This window comes from Neopsephotus bourkii, unplaced genomic scaffold (genome assembly GCF_033783945.1).
Source record: "Neopsephotus bourkii isolate Nb327-2 ecotype Australia unplaced genomic scaffold, CSIRO-AGI_Nbou_v1 NB_1792, whole genome shotgun sequence".
Taxonomy (NCBI): Eukaryota; Metazoa; Chordata; class Aves; order Psittaciformes; family Psittacidae; genus Neopsephotus; species Neopsephotus bourkii.
Genome location: NW_026902266.1, coordinates 5218431 through 5243120, shown reverse-complemented (window position 1 = coordinate 5243120; position 24690 = coordinate 5218431). Strand labels below are relative to the sequence as shown.

At 38.2% G+C, this 24690-nt stretch overlaps 1 long non-coding RNA gene across 5 annotated transcripts in view; it reads left to right on the top strand.

Moving 5' to 3' along the window:
- LOC133206462 (uncharacterized) overlaps positions 1-21690 on the top strand; it is a 35189-nt gene extending 13499 nt beyond the window's left edge. Inside the window, exons 1-6 of one of the 5 annotated variants that reach the window (XR_009723775.1) lie at positions 4149-4344; positions 4892-4927; positions 8241-8319; positions 9081-9175; positions 9524-9610; positions 21412-21690. This is a non-coding gene — a long non-coding RNA (uncharacterized LOC133206462). Of the gene's footprint in view, positions 1-4148; positions 4345-4891; positions 4928-8240; positions 8320-9080; positions 9176-9523; positions 9611-21411 lie in introns of those variants that run through there. The other 4 variants (XR_009723776.1, XR_009723773.1, XR_009723774.1 and 1 more) reach the window with 4 other exon arrangements.
- The last annotated feature ends 3000 nt before the right edge of the window (positions 21691-24690 follow it).

Sequence of the window (24690 nt, the reverse complement as noted above, 5' to 3'; positions counted from 1 at the left end):
CACAGCATTACAATCAGTGTACATAGGAGGTTATTTCAGGAGCTACAAAACCTGAGGAATCTCACAAAAACAAAACAAAACAAAACAAACACCAAAAAACCAACAAAAGGGTTTCAGAATCAGCTTCCTCCACCTGTGTTCATGAGCAGGGTTACAATTCACACAGTGCATTAGAAATTGCCGCTATCAGAAATAAGTCTGCTATCTTATTGTCTTGTTTTCCACTGTCAGCCATCACTATAGCTATGGAAAGAAATGCTCCTGAAATCTTTTCTTTCACCCTTATATAGTGTCTTACCACTCCATTTCCCCAGTGGTATCATTATTTTTTTTTGTTTCTTTTTTTTTTTTCATTATGCACCTTACTCAGAAAACAGTTTACACTCAAATACAGTCAAATTTAGAGTGTTCTTGAGAGCTGAATAGTAGCATCTGCCCTACTGTTTCTGAGCTTTTTTGTTTCTTAAGCCATGTGTTGAAAGGTGAATCTCTCAGAAATACCATAGCAGATTCTCTGTACAGCAAGTAAACAATCTTTTGCACAGAATCACAAGCATGGCCTTCCAAGTGAAAAATTGAGGATCCAAAACCAGTTCACTACCATCAGGTTGCAAATTGCAGTAGGACGACCAATATAGACCCAATTCAGATGCGAGTATGCTCCCTCAGGCCTGTCTGTGGGAGAGTGGGCACCGCTTCCTCTTACAGATGTGTGTGATGTGTGTTGAGACAGGGAAGTCTCCACAGCTGCTCTTCCTCCCAGAAAAGTGCATTGAAAACCTGGTCTAAAGTGTCTTCTCATGGACTTGTAACCTTTGGAAATAAGCTTGGCCTTGGACAAGTTTTGATACTTCTGGTAGACGGGGAAATATGGGAACAGCATACAGGTTCTTCAGCCTCTTCTGATCTCCCAGGCAGCTTTTCCCAGGTGAAGTCATTAACATATCTGTAATGATGCTCACGCAGACAAAAACCTGAACACAGTGCTGTGCACAAAGGTTCCTATCTCCCTGCAAAATGATGTCTCCCTTCATTGCTGATGTTAGCCATAGACATCTTCTGGACAGTATTTTGGCTTTGTCACAGGCCCAAAGCCCAGTCCCATAGGTGACTTTCTGATAGTCTCTAGCCTTGTACAAAAATATCCCCCTTTTCACATTCTGCTGCCTGAAAGAAAAGTCATATTGACCAGCATTTCAGGAAACAGGGACAGCTCTGTCACCCCCATAGTGCACAGGAAATGACTTTACACTCTGGAAATTATGTTTGAAAGCCTGTAGTTAAAGAGGTACTATTTCTTTAGTCAAATGTTTGATGGAGAGTGGGCAGGCACTTCTCTGTCGGTGTATCAGGTTGAAAAACAGACACACCTTCTCAAATGCATGTATAGCTCCTGGGAAAGCAGGCTGGGGGAATTTTAGGTATCCATGCAACAGTATTTTCATTTGTGTTGTTCCTGGTATGACATCCACATTTTTCCCTTCCTCTTCTTAATGCACATGCAAAGGTGAAAGAAAATCTGTTCATAAATGATTTATCAAAGTGCTATGTTATCTTCAGTCCTTCTAGTGGATTTGTCAAATAATGTGACATACTGTATTACACCACAAGAGTTACTGGTCTTTGTCATGCTCCTGGGGCAGGTGGGGGAGGTGGTGGTGTATGTTGGGTTATGTTACCAGCAGTGTAGATTTTACTGTAGATTTTGTGTGACATGGGCATTCAGATTCATTTCCTGGTACATGCATTTGTAAGGGCCTCCTCAGTAAGTCCTTCAGCCGCTGAGAAGGAAGTCTCTAGTTGTGTTTCAGTTACAACAACAAAGTCTTCTGAAAACTACAACGCATTAGATAATATAACTTTTTTGTTTTCATTTGCCTGGGAAGGGATATTTTAACTCCACAACTTCAGTGTGTTCAGCTCCAACTTCCTTCAGTTTGCTTCTCAGCCTCCAGTTAACTTATTAAAGAGACATTTCCAGATCTAGTGTCCTGATTTTCTTTTTAAAGCAGAGTGCTAGCACAGTAGTGGAGAGTATGGTCTGACAGCCTGTGGCATTAGAAGGTGGGAAGGGGCAACTGGGGAATGAAGAACAGTTGGTGTTTCTGCCTTAGGAGAAGTAAGGAGCGAAGCCTGCTGGAGACCAGGTAACTAAGGACAGATGGGACAAATTCAGAGGCAACTTAAGAAATTAAGAAAGCCATTTCAAAATTGATCTGAGTTGGAAGAAGAGACCAGAACCTGTAGCAAACGGTTTCTCTTCCCAGAGCAGCTTCAAAATTCTGAAGTTTGCCGTTTCATAGTGAGGCCCTTTGCATGCACACTTGGCATGGTTTTCGCTGAAAGAGCAGCCTGCAAGAGCTGGACTTAGAATTGATTGTGGTTCCTTCCCTCTTCCTTATATTGTGGCTTGGGTTCATTTTTTTTCTGTAAACTATGGCCTTTGCGAGAAAGATTTTTTTCCAGAACAGGGGATTGAGAAGCGTAAACAGAAGAGTTAGAAGTCCGATTTTCCAAAAAAGGACCTTCTGCTTATAAAAAAAAATAGAAACTGCAATAGTAAAATGGGTTTCATTTTGATATAAAATGTCTGCCTGTTGCTGATAGGAGGGAGGTGATTAATACACTACTTTTCTTCTTAGAGTAATGAAGCCTGAGACTGTATTTTCCTTACTGACTTAAGCATAGCTGACGCCTCCATGCCCCTGTATTTCATGCAATTGTGACTCACTTACTAAATAGTAACCTTACTTATATTATTCCTCTCAAGTTTTTATTTTATCTATGTGTAGCTAAGGAGGCAACACATCTTACAAGTTACCAAATAGAAAACAAGTTCAATGGACAAAGACTGCAAAAATTACAAGAAATAAATGCAAGAAACATAAAGATAGGTAAAAGAGGAGTCAATCCCCAGCGTGCCTAGGTGGATGCAACTCTACAACTCTTATCCAGTTTGTTGTTTGACTGTTTTTTCTGACACAATGAAATTAAATTATATGGTACATGAGAATCCTGGAGATCCTTCCTGGTTTATGTGTCTTCTCTACCTTATTTCTGTCAAAAAAAAAAGTAAGAAAATATGGGCATGCTCTGAACGAGGCACATAAACAGGCTCTATCTGCAACTGTTTTCAGCAATCGCAGCTGCAGTTTCCCTAGGCTTACCTTGAGTTTATCCAGTGGAGGATCTGGTCTATTAAGTATCTAAATTTTAATGTTTCATGGTGATATGCTTCATGCCAAAGTTTATCTCCCCACTAAGAAATTTTGTGGGTGTTTTATGCTGATGGAGAAACTGTAACAGGGAAGTGCAACTTCTTTTCTGATTCTAGTTTTGTTTGTGTGATTGTTAAGGTAAGTTCCAGCCATGGCTGTACGATGAAGATATGCATAGTCTCTACTACATATTATATGCATCTTAGAAAATGTATTGACTAAAGAGAAGGTCTACCATATACCACTGTGATCAGATGTGCTCACAAGGCACTGCTGACAGACCGAGAAGCATGTTAAAATTCTGCTTTACTATGTCTAATTGGGCAGAAAAATCATTCCCCAAAAAACAGTAGGGAGGTGGGGTTTAAGGTAAATATAGGGAAAAAAGGAGAAATATAAATTAGGTTTTCTGCTGAAAAAAATACCCCACAACCCAAAAACAAAACAAAAAAAAAGCAAACAAAAATAAAGATTTGAAAAGACTGGGCTTTCTTGTTAGATTAATTTTTCAAGCTGGGTTTTCATTTTCTTATTAATATTTTTTAAATCTCAGTGTCTTGATAGATTTGGATCTGTGTAATAAATTGTGTGCACAGGCAAAACTTCCAGAGGATATCAGTTTGCATACTACTTTAATTCCAGTCTATGTGCTTTGATTTGCATATTTTTGAGGCAATAAATTGTGGAAAGGAATATTTTTATCTTTTAGCACTCTAAATTAGATATTGCTCAGATTTGAGGAGAACTGCTAGTGTTTCAAGGAGAAAGGAACCATAATCAGAATCCAAAGTAATTTCCAGTGCTCACAGGAGGAGATGTCCTCCTTCACAAGCATTGTCTACCATAGGCTGGAAACTCCTCTCTCCTACCTATGCCCTGTTCTCCCAGGACCTTTTTCCCTCCCTGCACTGTTCATTTCCTCAGGGTATAAAATAGTCCTTCCTCTCTGAATGAGAGGAATTGGTCCTGGCAGACTACATGTACAGTGTTCTCAAGTGCTGGCAGTTCAAGAAGCCCTTCTGTGATTTCTTGGGAATTGTTTCAAAGCAGTTAAAATAGGAAAACATCGAGCACAATTTTACAGAGCTGCATCAGAATAATTCCAGCAGCCAAGACTGCAAATCCTGTAAGTTGCCTTTGGAAATGTTTGGCTAAGTAGCGTCTTCCAAGGAAAGTGCAAGAAACAGGCACCGAAAAGGAATAGATCACTAGTACATAGTAAGGGGAATTTACTCCTAATTCTTCTTGGGCAACGGAGCCTGAAGGTTTGTATAGCAGTATCTGCATTACCTGTCTACCAGCCAAAGAGACCTGGCCACCTTGTGCATGGGGTTAGGGGCTGTGGGGTGAACTAGCAACTCTGTTTACTGCTGTTGATGTGGATGTAGCTGTCACATAGCTGAGCTATGAAAAAAAATCCTCAGTAATATTGTGAAGAGAGGAAGATACACCGATTTGGAGGATATCCAAATGGGCACTAGAGACACAGAGGGTGATGAGCTTGCAGCAAGGATTGGTAATTCTGGTAGAGTTCAGGGTGACAGGTGAGGGAGGATAGAGACACATCATACTGTGTATGAATCTACGTATGTAATTCTAATGAACCTGATATTTTACCCTATGACTTGACTAAGCTAGCTTTGTCTGTCTCAGAAATAATTCTGCTATTGTAGTGTAATGAAACCTGGATTGAGACTAACAGTCCAGCTGTAAGTAAACATGTTGGGTCAAATCATAGATGTGCTACTGTTCACGTAAATAGTGTTTTATCAGTTTGCTTAAGTGCAGACTCTAAGCTTATAAAACACTTGAATTCACCATATAGCTTCAAGAAACTGCTTGTAAATAAACGTTTCTGATGAAGACTGATAAGCCACAGAGCCACAAAAACATTTTTGTTTGCCAGTTAAGATTCAGTGGCCTGAAGAAAAAATTGATAAGGAAACATATTTGTTCTCTACAAATAGCTTCTTTTTATTTTTGGTAGTTCACCCATGGTTGAGATAAACACCAGATAAACAGGGATGATTTCTAATTCTTTCTACATAATGCCCAAATAAGGGAAACTGTGCCTTCAAGATTTTTTGCTGCCTTGTTAACTGTACCACTTATTTAAGAAAATCTTGCTGAAGTGTAGAAACCAGATGATTTTTTTTTTAATGAGAGATTGGAGAATTTCAGAAATAACCTAGAATGTGATAATTTTCATTACACAGTGTCTAGTTTGTTTCATGGCTTTATTTTCACTTGTTCAGATTACTTCAAAGAAGCATTATGCATTACTGAACAAGTATTGTATACTATACAGTGCATTCAGGTAATACTAGACAGCATTCAGGTAATACTAGACAGTGTATATCCAGTGGTATCCAGCCTACACGCACATTCACTCTCAAGGCTTCAGGGCTCTCAATGCCTTGCATCAATCACCAAACAAGCTGACATCTGGCTTCCTAAAAGCATGTCTACTCTGCTGTCACTCCAACAGAAGCAAAGTGCAGACATACCACAAAACCTAGGTAATATGAATCTAAATTAGCCTGTACTGTTGCAGCTGATTTATAAAAGTGTCTCTATTTTTTATGTAAGCTAAAATCTCTAAGGATATATGCTGTCATATTAAGCAGGGCTACTTTCATTTAATCTGTGCCATCTGAAGGGATGAGTACCTCAAGAAGATGATTCCTGTCTTTTGGGGTGACTAGGATAGGGGAAGTAAGGTGTTTATGTGGTCTTATGAGCCCAAACTTCAAATCCACGAAGTTAAGTGAGAAGACCCTTCTGCAGTGTGGTCACACTGTTACTGTGCAATCACACATCCATCCAAATCAGAACTAAACCAGTTTTTCATGTGACAGAACAGCCCAATAAGGCCCCTTTTGGTTCCCATTGACAATTCTAACACAGTGGACAACACAGTCTGATGTATTTTTGAAGACTTGCACAAAAAAATGAGAGCTGAAATTAGGAGAGTGGGTCAGACTTTTTAATACATCAGTATGTGAATGTAGAAGGCAGTCAGCTGGCCATTTAGAGGTATTTATTCACTACATTAAAGCTTCTAACTCTAATGGCCATAGAGCTGTGCAAACAGAAACCAGTGAGAGGCCTTGCTAAAAGCTTCAGAATTGTTCAGACAGACAAAAGAACGTATGAGCATTGAACATGAGAGTAAAATAAGAATATTATGGTTTACCTTAATACAAGAACAGTCACATGGCTCCGTTTCAAGGAATAATAGAAGCAATTAATCTTGTAGTGCATTCATGTGGTAAGATTGAAATCTTTATGAATTACACAGTAAAGATATTTTAGCATCTAATCTCCTTTTAAGTCCAGCAGTATTTTTTGAGAGATTTACAAAGTTAATATTTGACATTATGTTTCTAATGATATTAATAAAAGTGATGTAATTTGAATGTTAACCAATAAAATAAGGGACATAAAATGCAAACCAAATGCAAGCTCCATGAAAACAACTAATCAAATAACTCTTCCTATCCAAAATCTGCTATTCTTGGTTCTCTTAAGCAAAAAACTTTGTGAGTATTAGAAAAAAAAGTTGTGATATGAAGTTATTACTAAAAGCATCTAGAGTATTAGTAGTGCTTAAAATAGTTCATATTATACTGTAATAAATATTGTTATTGTATTGAAATATGATGCTGATTTTAAAATACCCTAACCTGTCATTATTTCACAATGTATACATGTATTTCTATATCACTGACTTTAAATAGTTTGATTAGTTTGAATGTCTTATTTAAATGTGTAGCTTTTACTCTATGTTTTTATATTGGTAATCTCTGAGTTTTTTAAATATGGGTATTCCTGATACTCCCAATATTCACTATGTATTGACAGTGAGATCTCTAATATGCACCTTAACAGATGCTTCTGTGGGCTTTCATGACCACTCTTATTGTGTGTGCTGTGTGTGTGTGTGTGTGTGCAGGTAAAATGTTTAACTTGTGAAGTTTAACAAGTACCTCTTAAGTCTGTTTTTTTTACAAGCTTATGATCAAGAATTCCAATCCAAAAATAAATTCTGACCATTTTAGGGTTAGTAGTATGGTGTATTGTTTTCATGTAAACCTGAAACCATTTGGAAAGATCCATCAGTGCCAGAGAACTGGCTTGGGTAGCCCTGCTTCTAAGAGCCCCACTTTTAGAAACCCATAAGGCACTCAGTGAAAATGGCATTCCTGAATGTCATTTTTACTGAGTAACTGTGTCATTCTGGGAATAGGCTAGTATTTTTAAAACACTATGTGATAGCTTAAGAGCTTCCATTGCATTTTTTTTTTATTATTATTATTTTTTGGCTGTGTTTTGGGGTTTTTTTCTTTTGATCAGTCTAGTAAAAAACTTTCCCTTCCTCTTTATCAGCATTAATAATTATGTTGCAGTCACCAGACTGATGATGAATTGGGGTTTTTTGCAGTATTTGGAGGCATTAAATCTGTAACTAGATATATACAGTAGATAGCTACCAACTTGAAGTATTTGGATTCTGGTGATGGTTGAAGGCCAATTTAACTCAGAGTTATATTATATTTGCTGAAAAGTAGACACAGCAAAGCAGTAAAACTGTGAACAATATTATTGTAAGTTATTGTATAGAGTACCTGGTACATTCATGTTCAATTACTCTATACTCTGATCCTTTCACTTTTCTTAATGTCATCAAGATCATCATCAAGATCATCAAGAAAGAGACCCATGCTGTCCATGTGGTCATTTTTTGGTTTATTTATTGCTGGATGGAAGTCCAAGCAAAATTTTGTTATTTCAGCAGTGACCACCAGTTTTCAGTGAGATGCATTCTTAACGTCAGCCAAGTTGCCCCTTGTAATGTTCAAAATATTTTCAGATACAGGAAAACCAATAAAAGTCGCTTGGCAATTGCACAATGATTTCTTTATGTCTTAGCAGAAAGGCTGTTATACGTTAAGTGGAAAACCTCATTCTTTTCTTTCTATTAACTGTAATTTAACACCCCAACAATAAACGTGTCTTTAGTCAATAGGTGCAGTGCCTTGTGCAGAACTCCATCATTGCAAATTCTTACAATTCTTCTAAGTCAAAATCCCAAATCAAGGTAAAGATAATAGACTTTAAAAACAATTTTCCCATCCCTTCTGTCCTAAAGGTGGCCATTAACAGCCTTTAAAACAACAGTTGCAGCCCAATCCTCAGACTATATACCTCAGTTCTAATATACAGAGGCAATTGCTCATGGAAGGAATGTAAGACCTAGTCAAGGTCTTATGGGTTTATATCCCATTTGGATTTAAAAGGGCTCATTCAGCAAGAGCAACTTAACATCTGGAAAGCTGCTGCACATTTTTTGCTGTAAAACTTGTATGGGATACATAGGGTTACTTTCTACTACTGTATTCTAAAGAAATATGAAGCATTGGCAGGATATGCTTGTAACATTGTGGGGGTTTAAACAACCTAAATACTTCTAATTGATTTGCTATTGAAACAGTCCCAGGTGTCAGAATATGAAGCAGTATCATCTCACAGCTCCACATGGAAGGTGCTGTCCCTTCTACATTATGGAAGAGAATGAGGAACTGAAGGTGTTGAGGATGGGCTAAAAGAAGTGGTGGGCCTGTTTCTATGTCACACAAGACTGAAGCGGCTGCTGGAAGGGAAATGCTGCATTGCAGGAGATGTATTTTGCTCCAGCATATGGCAGTTGGTCATTGTCAGTGTGAGTCAAGATACTGTCTAGAAGCAAAGAGAATTTGGAAGAGAGACACCCACGTAGTTCGCAAAGCATGTGTCACAGAGCCCAATCTGTAGTCATCCCTTGGTGGGGAGTCTCACTCGAAGGTTTCCTTCTCTCTCCAGCAGTACTTTTTTAAGCATTCCTTTGTACTACAAGGCAATTGATCATGGGGAGAACCTCGGTGTGTGATTTTCAGGTAAAGTGAATCCTTGCATAGGTGAGTGAAATTCATTGCCCAGGGGTGTATGTAGAGCTGATGTGGGAGGAAAGCTTGGGCTCCCTTCTTGCACAGGCAAAGCAGCAAACCTTTCATTGCTTTCTTGCTTCACTGCTCCTCAGCCACTGCTCTCCCCTGCTGCTCTACATGATGGTCTTAGGCTTGCTGAGAAAGCTGTGCATCATCACTACTCTTCACTGTTCAGCAATGGTGGTTACCCCTTTCTTGGCTTTGCTGTAGGACCTGTCAGAAAACACAGATTGCTGAAAGCCACAGAGTCTTTCTGGAGACTGAGCTGCACTAAGGACATTTGTGCATCTGTACCTTTAAGGTCTTTTACTACCTCAGGTTGTGATGCACCATTTCTCTGATGTACTGGACTCGGGAACAGAAGAAGAAACAGAAAAGCAGAATATTGGACAAATGTACATTTAAGTGAGTATAAACTCGTGCTGCTTTCATCTGTTTACTGTGTTGAATAAAACCTTTCTTTTTTCTTCTTGCTTCAGGTTTCTGTGTGGGAGTTAAGGTTATTCAGTGATGCAGCATGGGTCTGTCTATTTGTCTGCTGTTCCCAGTCAACACCTCGAGTCAGTGGCTGATTTCAGTGAAATCTGACAGAGACGTGATCCAAGAGGCCCTAGAGTCTTGCAAGCTCCATGAGTATAGGGGGTCAAGCAAAAATGTCCTTATCAGAAGAAAGACCATTGCTATCTATCAGGGAAGCCATGAATTAATCACCAGTAATGCAGATCTGCATGAAACAAGTCCTTTTTGTTCCACATTTCTTGCAGCATGTTGGTTTTTTCTTCATAACCTTGCTTATTTTGCTAAATTTTACACATATCTCTTCAAGCTGACAGTGGTTTTTGATTGGTAGCTTTTGCTTCAGATTTTCTTTGTCTATACAGAGAAGTCATACACCTGTACCAGAACAGAAAATGCAGCATGGCTATAATTTTGGTGGTATATACATAGTGTGTTCATAGTGTCAATTTCTGCATTAACCACTTGCAATAGAGTGTAATACCTCCGTACTGCTATAATCATGGTCACACTATAGGCTGTACTGGTGTAGGAATGACAAATCATCCCACAGGAGAATATGGCCCATTAGTTTTCTTAATTGAATTGTTGGGTATTTCTTTAAATGAACTTGCTCACGAGTCAGATGAACTGATGTTTTATAAAAAAGGTATATGATTTATGAATAATGAATTTTGCAGAGATTGTAGTGCAGTTCACTCAGGAAGTCACTCCTCACTGTCTAACCCTTTAGCTGATACTGGACTTTTATCTTTATTGTGTCTATAATGTTTACTTTTTTTTGGGGTAACATATTTAGTATTTTCCAAGAAAATCCTGAACATTTGTTCTGCACCCCATCATCAGTGTAATCCATGTTTCAGCTTCTATGTGATGAAGTCATATGTGCATTACAGACTTTTGGATATTTGTCAAAAACTCTTCCTGCGTGATTTAATTCTGGGGCTTTACAAATTACTGTGTGCTGTAGCAAACCAGATCAGCCAGATTCAGACCTGTTGATCCATTGAACTAGGACTGTAGATGGGAAATAAACCTTTTCCCTTCCTTCTCTGACTGTGCATGATACTTAAAGATGGTCACGTATAGTGATAATTTTCCCTTTGGTGTAGTACTTACCCCATTGAGTCACTAGTACCAACAGATACTGTACCCATGTGTGGAGGAACAAAACCACCAGGCTAAAGTTGCCTCAAAAAACGCAGGTCAATGTGTAGATCTTTATCTTCAGCAACCATAACAAACCTCACTACATTGGATTGCATATTTTTACATTAGCAATATTGAATTAAGATTAATGACGTAAAGGAGCACCTCCCAGTAGATCTGTAACAACTATAATAGACATTATCAGTAAACTACTATTTCTAGAATATAATTAATTAGACAAAAGGAAAAAGGTATACTTCATCTTATACCCTGTTGGATACCTGCAGTATTTGTATTGGATGCCTATGCATCCCTTTGCAATATCTGGGCAAAACCAGGCTCTGTTCTAGTACTACTCACACAATATGGTTCATAACATATACTGATGAAAGCTGGATGAACTTTATCATAAAAGCTGTGGTCTCAGGGCTCCTGGAAGAGGTTGTGTGAGGACTGCAGTACTGATAGACCTTATCAAAGACTATACAGTCTCGTTACATTTTTGTGCTGCTTCTATATAATACAAGAAACTGGAATTAGCTGACAGAACAGTTAAAGAAACAAACTGGAGATAATATGTATGCAATTATGTAGCTTGTTCTGATGATAATTTATTTCTCTTTTTTGATGATTAACAGTCTACAGTAAAAACGTTTTCACAAGAGGTAGACCCAAGCTTCCTCAGTGTTTTTGAACATACTTACATCTGCTTTTATCTTTGACTAGTTGCATTCAATCTTTATCGTACTTTTGAGAATATCTCCAAAGGAGCTTAAACTTCCATTTCCTCAAACAAATCTGTCAGTAATTTCTCTAGGGCATCAGCCTTCCCTAAACTTGTTTCAGCCTCCTGAATTTCATTTAGGTCTTGAGAAACATTCATTGAAATTGACTAACATAACCGATACTGCGGCATTCATTAAATTAAACAAAAAATTGGCTGCTTGAATCCCTTTTCATCTCTCTGATGCACAGCTAGCATGTCAATCTGTGTATGAATGTAGACAAAACACCTGTTAATTCCTTTTGGTTCAGTAACATATTAAAGATATTTATTAATAAGTGGATGAGTGGCTGTTGTGGTTTAAACCCTGTCAGCCATAAATCAGCCACGCAGTCTCTCTCTCGCTCCCCTCCCCTTTTCTTCCTCCTGCTCCGGGAGGGATGGAAAGGAGAATTGAAAGAATGTAACTCCCACAGGTTGAGATAAGAACAGTTTAACACAAATCACTACTGCTACCACCAATAATAATGATAAAAGACATAACAAGGGAAGACAATACAATACCATCCACCAACTGGTAATACCCAGCCCCACCGAGCACTGACTGATACCTAGTCCAACCCTGCAGTGAACTAGCCCTTCTGAGTAACTCCCAGTTTACATCCTGGGCATGATGTGCTGTGGTATGGAATACCTCTTTGGTTAGTTTGGGTCAGGTGTCCTGTCTCTGCTTCCTCCCGGCTTCCCCTCCTCCCTGGCAGAGCATGAGACTCACAAAGTCCTTGGTCAGAGTAAACATTACTGAGTAACAACTAAAAACATCGGTGTTATTAGCACTGTTCCCAGGCTGAAAGTCAAAACCACAGCACTGCACCAGCTACTAAGAAGGAGAAAAAAATGACTGCTGCTGCTGAACCCAAGACAGTGGCTAACAAATGAGCAATGTTCCATAAGTTCACTGAAAACAGATGTAACTGGTTTTGGAGAATGTCCCACATGAGAAGTAAAGCTGTTTCTCACCTTTGGGCCAACAACAGGCAGGCACCTGAAAGTTTATAGAGAATACAGTTCAATACAGTTGAAAAGGAGATTTTATCCAGTTAAGGTACTGACAGGTTACTTTGATTTGAGAAAAACAACCCCCAAAAAAACCCAACCTAAAATTCAAACAAAACCCACAAATGGTAGAGGATTTTCCAAATTGTTCAAAGCACTGCTTACTGCATCTGACCATAAAGAAACAAGTAAAACAATCATAGGAGGAATTTGCTGTGACAAAATAGGAACCGGTTGCTGTAAAAAGTTTCCAAACCAATATTAGATTGCCCTTCTAGATGGAAATCTGATGGGATGTCACTGTAAATCAGAAGCATTCAGAAGTGGACCAAAACCATGGACCAAAACCTGTTAAGCTACTCTTGTACAGCCATGTAAAGCTTGTTTGCAGTATCTCATCTGTGATTAGATTATGATACGTAAATGTTTCTGTGAATCTCGTTCTCTAAATAAAAACAGTGAACCGACAGCAAGGTCTAAGTAAATACCCATAGAGATTATATGGTACTGTGTCTTGGTCAAAATGAATGCCAGTAGAAGAGATTAAGAAAAGGTCTTTAGAAGGAAGTTGTGACCATATTGTTCTTTTCAGGGGGTCTCAAAGGTCTAATAACTAAAGATAGTATAGTAATACCTGATATCTTGAAGATGATCTCTACATTCCTATGTATACTTTACCAGTAATACTTAAACAATTTGGAACAGTACTCCAAACTTTAGAGTAAGTTGCATATAGCTGTTTGTTTCTGGGTGGTTTTTGTGTGTCTGTTTGGGTTTTGTTTTTTTTTCTTTTCTACTAAAGGAATAGTTAAAAAATATAAGGAGTCCTGACTTTCAAACTATCCGAAATTGGTCAAGGAAGGCAAAAGTGGCCATTGGCTCATATCCCTTGAAAAGTCAGTAATGTACATACAAAATCACATACTTTCTGATTTGTTTCAATGCAAAATACAGCAAAATCTTAGATGTGGAGATCTTGATAAAAATGCCAATAAAATCAATGGAAAGGCCCCAATTGACCTGACTATGTTTTAGAGCAGAACCACTATTATAAGTGTTAAAACTGCAAGGTTTTTAAAGAAGCTGCAAGAACAAACACCTGAGAGATGTTCAGATGTTCATTGTTATGATCAGCCCATAAAAGCCTTGTTTTGGGTATCTTTTTATTTGTGAGTGTATTTATGAGTTTCCCAGTGTCATGAAGGACATGAAGTTTTAATAAACACATTACTAAAGGAGAAGTAATTATACTTTCAGGAAAGTAACCTCAGAGACCAATTGCATACTTGAATATAGCAAATTTTTCTGATATATTGTTTCTTTAGTTTTCAGTGCCAGTAAGTATGGGTGATATCTGTGATCCCTTTTTTTTTCCTGTACTTACTTTTGCTGGGTACAGTCTAATAGTATAACCTCAGCCATTTGGTAGTTGTATAGCACTTCTCAGAGACACTTAATGGGTGGCATAAACAACTCAGTAGGTGACCCCTTCACCTTTTATCCCAGGATTAGAACATAGTTTCCCATCCATTGTTCATATAAATATAGGATGATGTTTTGCTGAAAGAACAATTATACAGATAAAAATTGATGATCAAAGGTAAATTCAGGAAAAGGAGAAGATACTAATCCCATGGTGACTTGATTCCAGTTTGGAGGAATTTTTATGGATAGAAAACTTGCCTTATGTTTTCAAACATAGTACTATTATCCTCTATTCTGCAGTATTTCTCTGTGCTCTGCATAGCGTATAAATGGAAATCCCCTATCCACACAGTATTCTTAAAACAGCTTGTGGAGGTTGAAAAGCCTTGAATTAATGTAAGATAGTGTTATTACTGGGAGTGTGTACATGTATGTTTACTCCAGCATTTTTCATTCTCATTCTAGTTCACTTTTGTCTTAACTGTCTAGCATTACAAACTAGCAGGGTTAAGGGAAGACCAGCAATTTTTTTTGCCAGCTATGTCAACAGTAGAGATTATCACTTGGGCAAATGTCATTGGAGAAAGCCAACAGCTTGCTGCTTTGCCTAAAGCTTATCTACTGCAAATAGTGGGGTAACCTAAAGAATGTATTCAGTGAAGAATCTGTGTACATGTGTTCTCACACTGTTTTGCATAATTCTTCTATGTCTGTAAGGCTGTGGCTGTGAGCAAAATTACATTGTCCTTAATGTTGGCCTTGGGCTTATCTGCCTTTCATCTCAACCCAAAGTTTTTTCCTTGACCCTGAACAGCAGTGCAGACTGACCGTGGCAGAAGATCTGGTCACCTCCACGTAGCAGACTGACCCAGCTGCTCTTGACTTTCCAGTCAGTATCTGCAGGGTTGGAGTCTACCCATGTGCAGATCTTAATACAGAAAGCCGATGGACAGGAATTGCACAATTCCTTGACCCTGTCTTCTGACCTGTCAGCATACTGTCTCTCACATTCTGCATGTGTTAGAGAGATGCATGGAGGAGAAGCAAGTGTCTGCAGAGCTGTACCTCATAGGAATGGAGAGCTCATGGCAAGGTGATGCCCCTTTGGCATCATTTGGCCTTCAGCAGGAATATTGATGATTACTTAAGAAATATATGTACTTTGTATGGGTTTAGTACAGGATACAGGACCTGATGTAAATGGAGCAGGATGGATGGTAGTTGGTAGAAGGCGAAACAAGGCAACTATGAACATCAGCACAGACAGTTTGTTTGGCAGCTGCAGTAGGGTGTGCTTTGAAGCCGATGTTCTCATCTACTTCCAAAATAAGACTGACCAGTTCTGACACACAGATTATTTCGAGTCCTGTGTTTACAAATCAATGTACACATCCTTAACATAGTAAAAATTACTCAACTGTTTGGGACAAGTCAGGTCTTTTCAAACATGTAGTAGATGCAGCAGCATCCTGTTCTCAGTGGTGCAAAATGAGCAGCAGCTACTAGGGTTGATGGAGATGGGCACTGCTGGAAAATGTGTTTTATTGAGAAAGCAGTGGAGGTACATGGGAAATTTACAGCTGTAAAAGAAGCTGATGAAGGCAGTGGCGACTCCCTGGTAATGTGATAGGCTTTGAATGAAGATAACCACCAGTTTCTTTCAAGATGTTTCTCTGTTCTTAAAAAGTTAAGGTGGGGTGTGGGAGCCCTTACAGCCCTGGCCCATCTTTTCCAGTGTTCATTGCTTTTAACTCCTGGGCTCCCTGAATTCCTATTATTTTAGACTCAAACCCGGCATGTGACAGCACTAGCTTATGCCCTGCATTTCAAAGGGAATTAGCCAGACTTTTCAAATACCTATTCAGATAATTCCTAATACAAAGTTAGACGTGGTATTTCTAACAAGTAGAAATTTACATCGAGACAATATCTTTCATCCAAAATGATTCCCAAGAAGATTTACCCATACATATATGCCAGAAACATTATCATTCAAAGAGCAAACTGAGGCTGGAGAAATGCATCAGGTAATTTCTAATTCCTTGGGTAGAAATCTGCAGAGATTTAAATTGCACTCCACAGACCTCCCAGGAATTTGCATTTATCTAGAATTTCATATCAGGGAAGCTATCATAAAAGGAAATTGCCAAAATCATACGTAGAGGGAAGTAAAAGCTTAAAGGACATATTGACAGTTTATATCCCCATCAAGCTTAACCATCTGTATTTAACCTGTGTTACTGTTGCAAATTAGTTTGTGCCTTATCAGCTTGACCGCAAAGGTTAATTAAACTTCTTTCTGGATCTGGTATCTTTCCAAGAACATGTAGCAAACAATTTGTAGAGACTGCAAGTTTGCTGCAGGTAATGCTGTTATACACAAGAAAAGACAAATAGGTCAGGTCACAGTGAACCTATTAGAAGTGTGCCGAGAAAACTGGGGGTAGGTTCTACTTGCATAAAATTTCCCAGTGTTAGAGAGGCTACATGTTTAAAGTCAGGCTTGGCATCACTCACTATTTTATGACAAGCCTCAGGGTCCTCTTGTGCTTGTCTTAAAGGAAACATAGCCAATGTTGAGAGGCTGCCTGAAAATCTCAACTTTCCTTTCAATGCAGTAAGAGCTGGATAAAGCTCTAAAGAGCATAGAGCTGCCAATAAAATAAACAGTGTTGAGTAGGCAGAAGACCTCAGATGTCTGCTTGCCGCTATTGCTACATAAGGGAGATAGCATTAATTTCAAATGTGCCTTACTGTATTTTATTTCCTAAAAACATTTGCCTTGCCTCCTGAATGGATCACATCAAAGCACAATTCTGAAAAACTGATTTCCTAGAGAAAACTCACCTGGAGTTCATAAATCAGAAAAATATATACAAAACAGGCTAGCCAGAGCTTATAGCTTTAAGGACATCCTATAATGAGGAACAGAGCAAAGGATACAGAAGAAAATGAGATGTTCAGCTGTGTGCATCAACTTTGATAAAGGGAAAAAGAGAAGAAACCCTCCAAACCCAACAACCTCTTCCAATATACTTCGGTGAGAAAAAAAAAATCATCTCTGCTCAAGATCTGGTTTAACTGTGTACAAATAAGTTATGGAAGCTGAGTGCCCATGGGAGGGGAATGTCACACGAGCACTGCTGCACCCTCTTAGCTCTACACAATCTTCAGAATCTGAAACACACCAGGAAGCCAAAGCATGCATGAAAGGACATGGAGGAAATTATTGCTTCCTCCTCTGTCCTTCAACACCCTCTTTGTCCATGGAGCTACTGTGGAGGAGGAGGGGGGCAGGTAATTACAACTGTGAAGCCTGTTTCCAGGATTTCTCCTCCAAACTTATCTCAACCCTTCTGTTGCAAGACTGAAGAGTTCCATCTTTGTCATTATTTTTTTTAATAGTTTTTCGGAAGACCAAATCTGGTACTTTCAATGGCATGACCAATTTAATCACTGTCTACTACTTTGCTCACTTTAGTTTCCAGTTTGCATTATTCTCTTTACATTGTTTCCCCACTTCAGATTCAAACCTTTTATGTGTATAGAAAGAAATGTCTTAAAACACCTTTAAATATTTGGCTAAGTACTCTATGCTCTTTTAACTTATTTTAATAATCTACTTCATAGTCCTTAATCCTTTTGAGCAACAGAGACTCAAGAAAAAAGAGATCACATGCTATAATACATGTGTTCTATAGAAAAAGAGAAAGATTGAGCAGTTTAGAGAAGTGAAAGTTTGAGTGAAAGACATGGGAAAAGAAATGAAGCTATCCATGTTTATATTCACATATGTATATGTATGAGTGCATTTATGCACAAATTTGTTTTTCTCTCCATATAAACAGAGATTTTACACAATGAACTGTCTTAATCTCTTTTTATATAGTAAAGCTATGAACACGATGTTTTGGTATGACAAGGAATTATCTACATTTATAATACAGGAAGACAATAAAAAAAAATGCCTAAGACTTCACTATGCTTCTAGTAGTTTCTGTCCATGTAGGATCAGCTAGTCAAGAAATTTCTCATTTCACATGTGAGAAAACACCCACATGAGGTAAAACATTTCTTTTTCTTTCTGTACAGTAATTTAAAATCAGAAACTTCCCTCATGTCTTCACAGGAATGACACCTGCATCCGCTGACAGCAGTTGGGGATTTGGCGGTTGTTTTTTGCTTGAGTTTGTGTTTTTTTTTTTAATTCTCTCTTAGCCCATGTTGTAACCAGGAGTGTTTGAATCTGGCTTTTGGCTCTGCATAGGTTTTGTCTGTTCAAGTGTTCTTGTTCATGGACCCTGTCAGTGAAATAAGCTAAATGAAGCTAAACTCTTCCAAATTGTTTGAAATCCAGATCTGACTTATTTTATGGCTTGAGCTCTTTCTTATCTTCTTGCAGCCAGTGTCTGCAGAGTTGGCTCTCTTGAGACACTGTAGCAGACATTCACAGTGCTTGCTATAGATCTTTTGATTTATCCTCTGGTTTCCATGTAGTCTGTATAATCCCTATAGTGCTTATTTAGTGATTATACAATGATCTACATAAACTCCTAATTCTCTTAATTGTGTATAGAATAAACCTGAACCAAGTTGCATATTCAACTGTATGCACATAAGAAGATTTAAGCAAATTAAAACACCATACCAATGTTAACTTTAAAGGTTTGTGCTTTCTGGAAAATATATTCAAAGATGATGTCCACATGTCAGGAAGCTTCCTTCTAGACAAGGGAAAGTTACAAAAGGCATTAAGATTTATTGCTCACTCTGGTGGACCCTGTACTAGATTCAGGCACATCAGACCATTTCAGTGGACTATCATAGAACTAGTTACCCATGAATAATGTTGAATAAATTATGTTATCATGTTAAGTTAAATGAATGCATTTTTAAGGTATAAACCATTTATTTTTGGACAGAGTCTTGAGCGACATGGTCCAGTGTAAGACATCCCTGCCCACGACAGGGGGTTGGAACTAGATGATCTTAAGGTCCTTTCCAACTCTAGCCACTCTATGATTCTATGATTCTATTTTCCACTGGGAATCATAATGCACTTCTATTATTTACCATTTACCATTTCAAAAGATCGAGTGAAATTTTGGAGCAATAGTATATGGTATTAGTATGCTATCATTTTAACCCAAACTGCTGTGTAAATACAAAATACTAAAGGCAAAACCACTCAAAGGTCATGAACTAAGCTAAACTGAAAAATGTTACTGAAAATACCATTGAAGCATTTTTGGCCTGAAAAGGAAAATACGGAAAACGTTTTGTAAGACCACATTGAAGAAAATGACACATTTAATCAAGAAAAAATTGTTTCAGCAAGGAAAAATTAGCACTTTCGAGCCACTTTTTGTGACTCTAACTTGCTTTCATTTTTGATTATGCTTTATGTTATGGGAAATTATCAATACAAAATACACAGACTACACATATTTTTGTATGCTTAAATGTGAGGGCATTTAAAGAAATTGAAACTATAATACTGTAACAAACTGGAAACTGAGGAAAAAAATAAATACTTTTTTCCCCTTATACCACATCCAAGAACTCATTTTAAACCAACCTGGATGCTGGGTCTCTTGGTTTAGTTTTCCCGGTGAAATCCTAGCAGCTAAGCTTGTCAGCAGTGTTGCTTCTAAACTTTCATGATTTAGAAAGTGTTGACAAAAGACAAATTGTTAAAAGAGGGGCTGAAATGATAATGAAAACTGGGAGATGAAAATACAAGTTTTGTTTATTTAAAATTGTGTGTCTGCACAGACAGCTGTGTTAGTGATCTGATTTTATGACAAGCAAACAGTGCTTACTAAAAAGGGATTTATTAAGATATGTGACAGCCTACCTTCTGCTTACCTGCAATTGTCAACATTGCTAAAGCCTAATATTGTATAGATTTTATTACACTCTTAACTGGCACTTGTCTGATCTTTGCTATTCACTTAATCTGATAAGGTAGCATTGAGGCATGTAACGTTATAAATGTTCTATATTTTTATGCTTGCAATCTTGTGCCATGATCAAACAGACTCTAAAACTTACTTACTAGTTCCAAACGAATTTCCTATGTTTGCTGTAATAAAACAGTCTGTGTTTTCCCATTGGAAACAAAACAAAAAGCTTCTTCACACAGTTTTCAGGGTTCGAAAAGCCCTGGTGCAAATACTATTTCTCCTACATGATTAAGGTCTTCATAATTTTTTGCTAACTTTTTAACATCAATTTATTGCTTAGATTTTATCTGTCCTGTTCTCCACTCCAAACACACAACACACCCCCCCCCATACAGAGTGGCCTAACCTTTCAGGTAAACTACACTACCATAAATCCAGTCAAATGAACATGCCCTTCATGTTTTTGACTGAAATCTGTAAAGTACCTCTGATCATACTGAAATTCAACCTGTTAAGATTTGTTCAATTCCATGCATCTGTAAGACTAGGACTTTCACACGTGGAATTAATCTATTCATTTCACACAGCCTTAGTGTAGCAGCTGTTACAGCAGATTCTGGGATTATTTGCTTTTAGTCCAAAAGAAAATAATTACTTGCTATTGAGTTCAATAGAAAATAAGATCCAGCCTCTTAGATAAAGAAAAAGAGAGATCCTTTGGATACAATTTTCGACCCCTCTGAGATCAAGGTTTTGCTGTTTACCTTCCCCATCTCTTTGTGGTCCTGCTCCATAGTGGTGCTATGACAGCTCTAGCACAAATTGAGGCTGGTTTGAGGTAAGGGGCAATTTACACTTTGTGTTAATGATTTCATATAAGTACTTGGAAAAATAATTTGGAATTAAATGGGTAATATTGTCATGAGGAATAAGTACCTCAGTTCTCTTCAGCTAGCTAATCCGTAACTGCTGAGCCATTGATATCACTGGCTTTCAAAGTTTGAAATGGCTCCCATGACAACTTGCATTTAGCTGTAAACTGGATTGTTTAGAATATGGGGAAGAAAAGCTCTAAATACACAAAATCAATGACTCCTGGCCATTCCAGTGGTGTAACATTTTTGTCAGGAGCCTCTTTGTATCAGATTTTTAAGAACCCTGACAAAAAAAGAAAACCCACAAAAAAAAAAAAAAAGTATGATTTATGGTACCTTAAGCATGAGAGCTGTCACGTAAGAAGCCACTATGAAGCAAACAATATGCTGTGCATTTTAACTACTTAGGCTATGGAGAAGGGTTCCCTGGGGGAAAAAATTCAACCTCTCAAACCTACATTAGATCATGTTTCCTTCACTTCTGTTTTTCTGGGACATGTCTGATGGATTTTGGTATAACAGCTGACCATTGTCCCTACTCTTATTCATCTCCAGCCCTGCGTACTCTGAAGTCATCCCTGCAGTAGAGGTCAAAGATTTCTTCCTGGCAGAACTGTTCCACAATGAAATCCATATTCCTCTTTGCTGATGCTACTGAAGTCTTTTGAATCCCTTTTGTATCAGTAGGATTTCCAACCTTAACCCATTGCTGCAAGGGTCCTGGACTTGAATGTACATCCACTGAATGTTGCTGTGCTCCCCCATTGGCAGGACAAACATGATCTTAAAAATTAAGGAGATGCCTGCTAGGGAAATTTTTCTATATAGGGACATTCCCTGCTAAGAGAAACCCGATACAGCTCAGTAACTTATCCCTCTTACTGGTTCCTTACCAATCCCTATGTAAGTGTAGGATGTGGGATAAGAGGGGTATATCTCAATGAGGATTAGGGTAGGTAGGATAGGGAAGGGACTCAAATTTGTATGTCAGACCTTATTAAACCTCCACCTCCCTGACCAGTTTTAAGAACTGTTTAGATCTAAACTGAGCAACCCAGACCATTTCTTTGGAGATACCTCTGGCTCTGCTTTGTCCAGTCAGTCAAAGCAGATGTTCAGAATAGACTTGAACAAGTTTGGTTTTGAACAGGCAACAGTGTCCCAACAAAAGAAATTTTATTGTCTAAGTACATTATACAAACATCCAATGAGTGTTTCATTACTGTGGAAATGTTATCTAACTATTCCCTTTTATTTACCTGTGACTTCTCCCCACAAAGGGAAGTGATTAACATTCATCAATGCACATTTAGCTTTACATAACAGTTTGGTGATCATGTAAAACTACAGGAATATTTTCTTAACCGGGATAGTTTTAATCTAAGAAACAAAGTCAAAGAAGTGTTATTCTGAAACTGTAGCTGAAAACCAACACAATCCTATCACGTAAAGATAGTGGGTTAATAATACTGTTTTAGAAGTCAAATAGTTTATCAGTACCCTGTACTGTTATTTCCCAGAGTTAATAGGAAAACAATACATGAAGAATGGTTCTATTTTTCTGGGTCTTGTAATATTGAATGTCCCTGCTATTTTATGTAAAGTCTGGTTTTGGAAGGATGCTAAACAGAGGCCAGAAGCAGGATAAAAATCCAGCACCTGAATTTAATCGGTGGGTCCTATATTTTAGAAAAAGATTAGACTTCACTGAATGACACTTCACAGAGTAGGATGAAATATAGTATGACGATCCTCAGGGTCCTGATACACCAGCAAAGTAACCTGCTAAGTGTAAGCTTGCTGTGGTGAATGGATGAAGAGAGAGAGCTGGGAGGGAAATTCACAATGAAAAGTTCTTCATGGGATACAAAGAAGCTGGATGAACTGATGCTAGTAAAGGTGGAGACCCCTGACATTATGCAAAAATAAATACTCTTGGTAATTCATTTTAGCTATGTTGTAGGAAGTTCCTACATTTTTACAGCTTTTACCACTGTTAACCAGCAGTAGGTATTAAGTACAGATGTAGAGTCATAAGACCTTTTTCATACTAACTGGTGACTCTGTTGCTGAGTTATTCCTGTTGAAGGAGGTCCTTTGATTTCCTCCAGCCCTGCACAGGGCTTCCCTCCTGGCACCCTGTATTAACGTGTAGCTACAACGCTATTTTGGAGTACTTTTCTTTTGTGTCAGCTCATCACCAGAAGCAGTGAAATGAAGATGACAGATGGGATCCAAACCCATCTGTAATCAGTGAGGATCTTTTTTTTGACTTCTCTGCCCTTGAGATCTGATGATTCACTCAGGACGCTGAAACTATCCCCAGATGCTTAAATAAGGGCTAAGAGATGGAATCAGTGACTGCCTTCAGAAATCTCAGTAATTCATACATTTCAGAAAGTAATATTTAATTTGAAATTTGCTCACAGCATAACTGAACTCTTCTTCTTTTCCTAAGTTATGGAAAATTTCCTTGATCATGGAGTTACTATCATTTTTATGCTGTCTTTCCAACCTTCATCTCATGTTTTCTTGTGTCTATTACTGTATGATTGAATGTAAATGCAGGTCAGACTGTGAGCTTTGTGGACAAGAGGGTTTAGAATGCATTTAGGTCCTCCAAGGAACACATAGAAGGAGTTGTGAAGCATCTGGACAATAAATTGCAGGATAAAGAACGGAATGCCAAACCTGGTGCCTGTTGCATATCAGGTGCCTCCATATCAGATCACAGCCACTTGATGCATTACAGGTAGAGAGACTAAGAAACATTCTATGCTCATTAAATCAAGGCTGGAACCCTGCTATATATATATCTATAATGATTACTCACAGCAAATTCTAGTTTTAATGGATGCCAAAAACTTACCTGCCAATAAAATATGAGGGCCCTAAATACACTCTGTCTGATGTGGACACTTAACTGAGGTACTTCACTTAAATTAGGAGCTGAGTCAGTGGAGAGTTGTATCTCTGGTTGGCTGAACTGTCTTGGTGGAGTATTGACTTGGTGGGCTTTAACTCACTAATGCATTTAAACAGATGAAATTAGTTCATATAGCCCAAGGAGATATTTAGGGTATTCAGGGACAGACCTATTCTAGATATATTAAAATTTAAAGAGAATCATAGGAACCAAAATCTGATTAACCTCACAGTTGGATAATGATGTGAAGTCCCATTGAACTAGGGAAGCAGCCCTAAGGTCTGTAACTGTCCTGACAGCTCAGCTGCTAGGAGTTTCTTTCATGTCCAGTGTGAGGTGTTCCACCATGGCAGGGGGTTTGGAACTAGATGATTTTAAGATCCTTTCCAACCCAAACGTTTCTATGATTCTGTGATGGCTCTTGTTTCACAGGGTTCTGATACAGCATGCGTTTCCATCATCTGCAGTATAGTATGCAGCCATGGTTAGCTGAGCAGGAAATCTGAGGCTTACATATATTCATTCAGCCCACTTCTCCCTTCCCATTGCTACAACTCACTTCTCAGATGCTATAAATACTACGGCTCTGAACGCAAGTGTTAAATCTTCAACAAATGATATATCAGGAGGAAGACTAAACAACCTAGAAAGTTTCAGTTTACCTGGAATTGTTTGGAGTAAATTGCTAAGACTTTTTTTTCTAAAGGTGTGACTAGACTCCACTAATCCCAACTGCCTATAACAGGAAAAGTTTTGATTTTCCTCTCTGTGTGCAAACCATTAATCCAGAAAACAATACCTCAGTTCTTAATATCTTTCCCTCCTCTCAAGTTGCCTGTTACCATTTACTCTTCATTAACTCTTCCAGCTCTATAAATATAGTAATCTTGGGGCTATAACACTGCTGC